Source organism: Lissotriton vulgaris, chromosome 1_1, assembly GCF_964263255.1.
Source record: "Lissotriton vulgaris chromosome 1_1, aLisVul1.2, whole genome shotgun sequence".
Taxonomy (NCBI): Eukaryota; Metazoa; Chordata; class Amphibia; order Caudata; family Salamandridae; genus Lissotriton; species Lissotriton vulgaris.
The window spans coordinates 282081951-282088800 of record NC_141685.1 but is presented as its reverse complement, the minus strand read 5'-3'; the positions used below and the strand labels follow the sequence as shown (position 1 = coordinate 282088800).

At 41.9% G+C, this 6850-nt stretch overlaps 1 pseudogene; it reads left to right on the top strand.

Moving 5' to 3' along the window:
• Nucleotides 1-6538: 6538 nt before the first annotated feature.
• Nucleotides 6539-6593, top strand: LOC147747057 (U7 small nuclear RNA; annotated as a pseudogene).
• The last annotated feature ends 257 nt before the right edge of the window (nucleotides 6594-6850 follow it).

Here is a 6850-nt window from a genome sequence, read left to right as displayed (position 1 = left end):
CTAGCTCGGCGCTCTCTGTGGAGTGTAATAAGCTATAATAAATAGTGTTACCAGCATACCCCACAGTGTCCTGTCATCCTTGCAGGAAGCAGCAACTTTACATTTCTCTCTCTAGTAATTTTGCATCTGCATGTGGTGCCATACTCCAGATGACTTTGCATAAAGGTTTTTTTAGTACCTAAATGTGATGTATTTAAAAGTGAGGCTGCGCCCACATTTGATACCACAACACTGTTTACTTTCGATTAATGTATGTTTGCATGTATACATGGTTTGGGCTCTTAAAATTTTTCAACAATCATGGTGATTTTTGCACCTTGATTTGATATGCTGCCAATCAAATTGGGGGGGGGGGGGGACTTACTGATGCAGCCTTTTATAGTAATGCAACATCTTCCCCACTTCTACCTGTCTCGAGTGATACTCCATGGCTGCAGATTGTGGCTGGCAGGTCGGATTGGGATCACAATTTGGCCCGGGCACTAACAAAAAAAGGGGCCCACATTCAAGGGCCGTGGCCCACAATTAAGGGGCGTGGCCCACATTCAAGGGGAGTGCCCTTTCATGAAACACCATTTGGTTACTCTTTGAGGTCTAATTTGTAGAGAAATATTTAGTACATTAAGCCTTTTAAGCTTACAGAGCAGGTACCATTGGTAAAGACTAGGAGCACTGCAGTTCTGAAAACTAAATACTTACTTGCAGTCTTAATGCTCTGCACAATGTCGTTAGATACTCTTTCCCAACCAGCTATGTCCTAGACTCTAATCCATACTAATATAATAAAGAGAGAGCCAAAACCTTTGAGGCGGGTAATCTCCGGAACCACAGCACCAATCACAACACCCAATACAGCGTTGGAAAGGGCAGTTGCAGCAGAAGGACATAGGCTATGCAGACGCCCACCATATACATTTAAAAAGTAAAAGAACCATGACAGAAAAGTAGTCCCTTGTGGGCGCGTCTGCGTTGTGCTGTGGGCTTGTGCTGGGGGGCGTGACAAATGCTGGGGGCGTGTGGTTAGTTCCGCCCTTCGGGCTGGACGGTTCCCATGAGGCACAGGGTCAAGGCTGATTTGCATACGGCCATTTCTGAACTGGGGTGGTGTGGAGTGCAAAAAAACGATGTACTTAGGCCCAGATCTCTGTACTGAGGTGAATGTATGACATTGTTCTGCATTCTGTCCATCAACTGCTGTCTTTGCATTTGTCACCCCGAGTGGGATGGGTATGGTCAGACGTGAGTCCCATGCTCGCCAAACCACTGGAGTCAAGCTATCCTGGCTGAAGACGGCTGATAGCCAGAAATTGGTCCTAGGATGCTTGAATTTTGTCCAGGATAGACATGGCTTTGTAGTTCGGCCTGGAATGTTCCCATGAGGCACAGGGTTAAGGCTGATTTGCATATGGCCATGTCTGAATTGGGGTGGTGTGAAGTGCAAAAAAAATGATGAATTTAGGCCCAGATCTCTGTATTGGGGTGAATGTATGACATTGTTCTGCATTCTGTCCATCAACTGTTGTTTTTACATTCCGCCCTTCATGCCATGTCTCATATCGTGTGCTGGGGGTGTGGGCGTGTGTGGGGCGCGCGTTGTGTCAAAAATGTCATTGTTTTTTCTTCCCAGGTTCTGTACATTTCAGCTCCGGGTGTCCACCCTGCTCCCTTTAAATACCCCTGCACCCCATAATCAAAACCCACCCTTACTCCTTAAAATACCCCAGCACCCTTAAACACTAACCCATCTTCACCCTATAAATATACCCTGTACCCTAAAACGCAAACATATACCTAAATCCTAAAAATACCCCTGTACCCCAAAAACCAAACCTACCCCTGAACCCTAAAATACCCCTGTACCCCAAAACCCAAACCTAGCCCTCAATCCTTAAAATACCCCTGTACCCCAAAACCCAAACCTACCCCTGAACCCTAAAAACACCCCTGCACCCCAAAACCCAAACCTAGGCCTGACCATAAAAATAACCCTGTACCCCAAAACCCAAACCTACCCCTGAACCCTAAAAATACCCCTGTACCCCAAAACCCAAACCTAGCCCTGAACCCTTAAAATACTGCTTACCCCAAAACCCAAAACTACTCCTGAACCCTAAAAATGCCCCTATACCCCAAAACCCAAACCTAGCCCTGAACCCTAAAAATACACCTGTACCCCAAACCCCATACCTATCCCTAAACGCTAAAACTACCCCTGTACCCCATAACCCAAAACTATATCTGAACCCTTAAAATACCCAAACACCCCAAAACATATACCTCAGTACTCCAAAACGTATACCCCTATACCCATACTTACCTTATCCAAACATTTAAAAAAACATGCTTTTACCATTCATGCATTTACAACGAATTTTGTTGTAAATGTATGCATGGTAAAAGCATATAAAATGTAATGCCATGTGTTATAATGGCATTGCGGAGTCATGGTACTTTCACAATGAAAGTATGCGGAGTGATGGTCTGCTGAAAGAAAGTTACGGAATAATGGGTGTTTACCCTCCCCCGGTAAGTACATTGGTGGCACGGCGGCCCACATCTCCAGCAACATACTCATATTTTTTCACCACCGCTTTGAAAAATGCACAGGTCTCTCTCATTGATGGCCAGCACCGACATACAGTTTAAGACACACCTCCCGCCACAAGTTCTAGAATTGCGAACTTTAGAGCTGGGGAGCTACGTTCGAATCTCAGCATCAGGTCAACATCCTGTGATTCCAGGCAAATTGCTTTGTCTCCCCGTGCCTACCACAAATTAATGTGTTCTTCTGTAATGTAAATTGTGCTCATGCCATGTTGTCGAGTTCACGCTATATAATATTGCAAGGAAAAATAAAGTAGGGAAACTCGAGTTCACACACTACTGAATGCACACTCTTAAGTGCATCAACAGTGCACTGTGAATCGGAGCGTTTCGCAGGCCTTTCACAGATAAGAAATGCTACCAAAACAAAATCCTACAAAACAATATACTACTGGCCGGCAGCAATTCATAACCGGACAACGTCGGGATGGGCTGCTAGTATGACATAAAGCATATTAAAAGTCCTTTGTATTTTCCAGCTGCAAATGAACTCGTTGAAAGAGCCAATACATTTTTCAAAGAAGGCATACAAACAGCTTTGTCATCTGGAATGGATGTTAGAAAACACATAAAAGACAAAGTTTGGAGTTATCTTAATACTCCCCATTCTATCACTGGTTTTACCCCTTTTTTCTTGTTGAAAGGTAGGGATGCAAATGATAACATCAAACCTCTTTTTGATAAAAAATCATCTTCTTAATAAGTTAAGTCTTTCCAAAGCTAATTCAGTTGATGAGTGTGTCAGGCAAAATTTTGAAATAAAATATAAGTTAGAGAATACTATTTCCATGAAAAACTGTGAGTTTAAAACTGGTGATTGGGTAATTATTAATAAACCCAAAAAAGTTGTCAAAGGGGAATCTAAGTTTTCTTTGCCTCAACAGGTTGTTAGATCATCTAATTCATCTGTTATGATTAAGAATAAAGGTTGGTGGAATAAAAGTGCGGTTATCAAACTTGAACCTTATCAAAAAGACATTATCTTGAAAAAACTTGATAAAAAAAATCTTTCAAGAAATTCCTCCTTTTTGTGTTGCGAAGATTTCATGGATTTTGTGCAGCCATCTCTTCCTTTGGATTTTGATCAAGAATTATCATCTAAAGATCATGTAGTTTTTGATAATTCTCAATTTTCTTCACAAGTTAGTGAAACTAATTCTCAATCTTGCTTTGGTGAGGAAGTGGGTGAGAGTAATCTGTTAGATGTAGAAACAGATGCAAATTCTGTAAATAAGGAAGTAGAAACAGCTGTTAATTCCGATGGAAATTCTGTAACTAAGGAGGTTGAATCAGCTCAAAATTCTTTATCTAATTCTGACTCCAATCTGACTTCTGTGAAGAGAAACATTGTTATTCCTTCCAAATTTAAAGATTATTATTTGTATTGAAAATTGTTTAACTTATTAATACTTGTTTCACTTATTTTGTTTTTTCTTTTCTTTTATGGAAAGGAAATGTTGTATCTGTACCTTTAATTTCCTCATTCTATGACATGTACTGTGTTCCTGTATTACATATTCTTTATTCCATGTTCTATGTCTGAGCTCAGCTGTCGTGTCATTCTATTCCGTTACCTGGACACGACAGCATCGCTCTTCCATTGCCTGTTCTTGTGGGTTAATTCCTTAATAGATTTATTCTCAATAAATCACTTAACAGAACTCCTGCCTTGATTTGTTGTTATTCTTGTAAATACAACAGTCATCCATGGTAGCCAGGGGGAGGCTGAGGTAAAGATGGTGCAAGTTGCAAAGATCACTCGGCCCCCACAGCGAGACCCATTCTTCCTCGCCCACTATGCCCTGAATGTGAAGGGCTGTGGGCGAGGTGCTAAGACTAACACCGTTTCTGGGCTGCATGGGTGCCAGGGGGCCGAGGTGCAAATGGCTCAAAGGCCTGAGAAACACCTGGCCCCCAGGGAGGCCGATTTTTGCATACAATCACCCCCTCCCAAGCCACCCTCAGGGTGATTGCTTTGCAGGGCAGGGGGTGAAGGAGAGGCCACAGCGGATAATCGCTGCGGCCGCACAGTGAAGCTGCATTAATTTCTCTGTCTCTGTGGGCCATTTTTTTTCTCCCCTTTCCTAGTCCACAGAAAGCACAAAGACAGAGACAGAGAAATGACTGCAGCTTCACTGTGCGGCTGGAAAAGGGGAGAAAAAAAGCCAGCCCACAGAGTGAACGTAGACACCGGCCCTTCGGCCGATGCCCGAATGCCCGCATTGCCAATCCACCCCGGCCCGCTGCACCCTATAGAATCTGCTCTTAGGACAAACAGTAATCACATTTTGTGTATGATATCATTTGGGCAACAGGTTTTAAAAGAAAAAGGGCTTCAGATGAGACTCTTACTCCGGTATGCATGTTCAAAGAAAGAAAGAAGAGCCATGCTTGTAACCTAGAAACCTCGTCATCGGGTTACTTTCCAGAAGCATCGTATTTTTAGCAATCTGCTCTTTTGTAATGTTTCTCATTATGTTTCATTTCTGTTCCGAATGTGAAGCGCTCTGACGCCTTCGGGTAAAGTCCGCGCTATATAAAAATGCATAAATAAATAAATAAAGCATGAATCGGGAGCCGGGAGACTAGCCTTCAAATCGGTAGCCTCCCGCCTAAATCGGGGAGGGCTGGCATGTCTGTGAACCCTCCTGGTCGAAACATAATAAAGTTGGACAGGTTTTGCGTCTTTCAACCCGATCCAGCATCTCATTCCAGTGACGTCCAAAGCAAAGGCGAGCCATCCTAAGCCAGTGAGGTGTCTGATTTGCCGGATCTCAAGCAGGGCGTGGCCACAGTACTAATATTTGCATATTATTTGTGCAATGCGATCGACTTTTTTTTGTTTTTCTTTGTTATATTGTCAATATTTACTTCTGCTAGTACGCTCAGATCTTTTACTTTTTTCATTAAAATAAAAAAATTAAGATATGAAACAGAGTCTATTAAAACAAGGTATTTCTTAGCCCTACCACGTTAAATTGAACGTACTTGTGTTAAGATCATAGCTCTTTACTATTTGTCTAGAAGTCTCCTCTTAGGAAGGAGCCGCCCAATCATAGTGAATATTAGATAAACAGAACCATTTTTCTTCAAACCTGAATGCTTAGACCATTTCCATGAAACTTGAAAACGCTAACATTCGTGCAACAAATTTAGCTCTTAACTACTTGTCGAGTCGCCCATCCATTGTAAACGATAAATAAGAAGAGAGGTGTCTGTGTCAATCTAACAGAAAAGGATCGCTGAGAATTAAATGAGGTTTCGTAAATATTATGAAGCAGATCTGCTGTTGGATAATGCTAATGTTTATACCGATTTAGCGTGAATCAATGGGTTTCACCAGGACCTGCAGCAAAATATAGAGACATAAAGTAAACCTTCATTAGAACACAGAGAAATGACATCTGTTCTTTTAAATAGTCGTCCTGAACCCTCCTGGTAGAAACATAATACAGTTTGACAGACTGATGAGAGCAGCGAGATGTTGGGCGGAAAAAGAGCTCCTCAGACGTAAGCGAGACGACTTTATCGTCATTCTGTCAAGGCCGACATTTTACCCCAATCTGTCATGGCCGCTTGCTAGCAAAATATCTTCCCGGTTTTACGTCTTTCAACCCGATCCAGCATGGACGCCACGCCTCTCATTCCAGTGACGTCCAAACCAATGGCGAGCCATTCTAAACCAGTGAGGTGTCTAGTTTGCCGGATCTCAAGCAGGGCGCGGCCGCAGTACTAATATTTGCATATTTTCTGTGCAATGCCATCAACTACTTTTCTTTGTTTTTCTTTGTTATTTTGTCAATATTAAGTTCTGTGAGTACCCTCAGATCTTTTACTTTTTTCATTTAAATAAAAAAAATTAAGATATGAAGTTGACCCTATTAAAACAAGGTATTTTTAAGCCCTGGACCGTTAAATTGAACAAATACGTGTTAAGATCACAGCTCTTTACTATTTGTCCAGAAGGTTCCTCTTAATGAGGAGCCCCCCAATTCTAGTGAATATCAGATACAGCGAATTAAAGAATACACTAATCAGAGGCATGCCGGTTGTTTACAAATTAATATAAATAAGTAAAATATGCTGTAAGGTTCAATATAAAGGAATATAGCGAGGTTCGTCATTGTTGGCCGAAGAATGCCAAAGAATTGTAGCTTGCTGTGAAAGCCGGTGTTTTTGATTCCAGGTTACCTTCATTCTATATATGCTGCTAAATAGATTGCTAATAGAATACTATATAGAATGC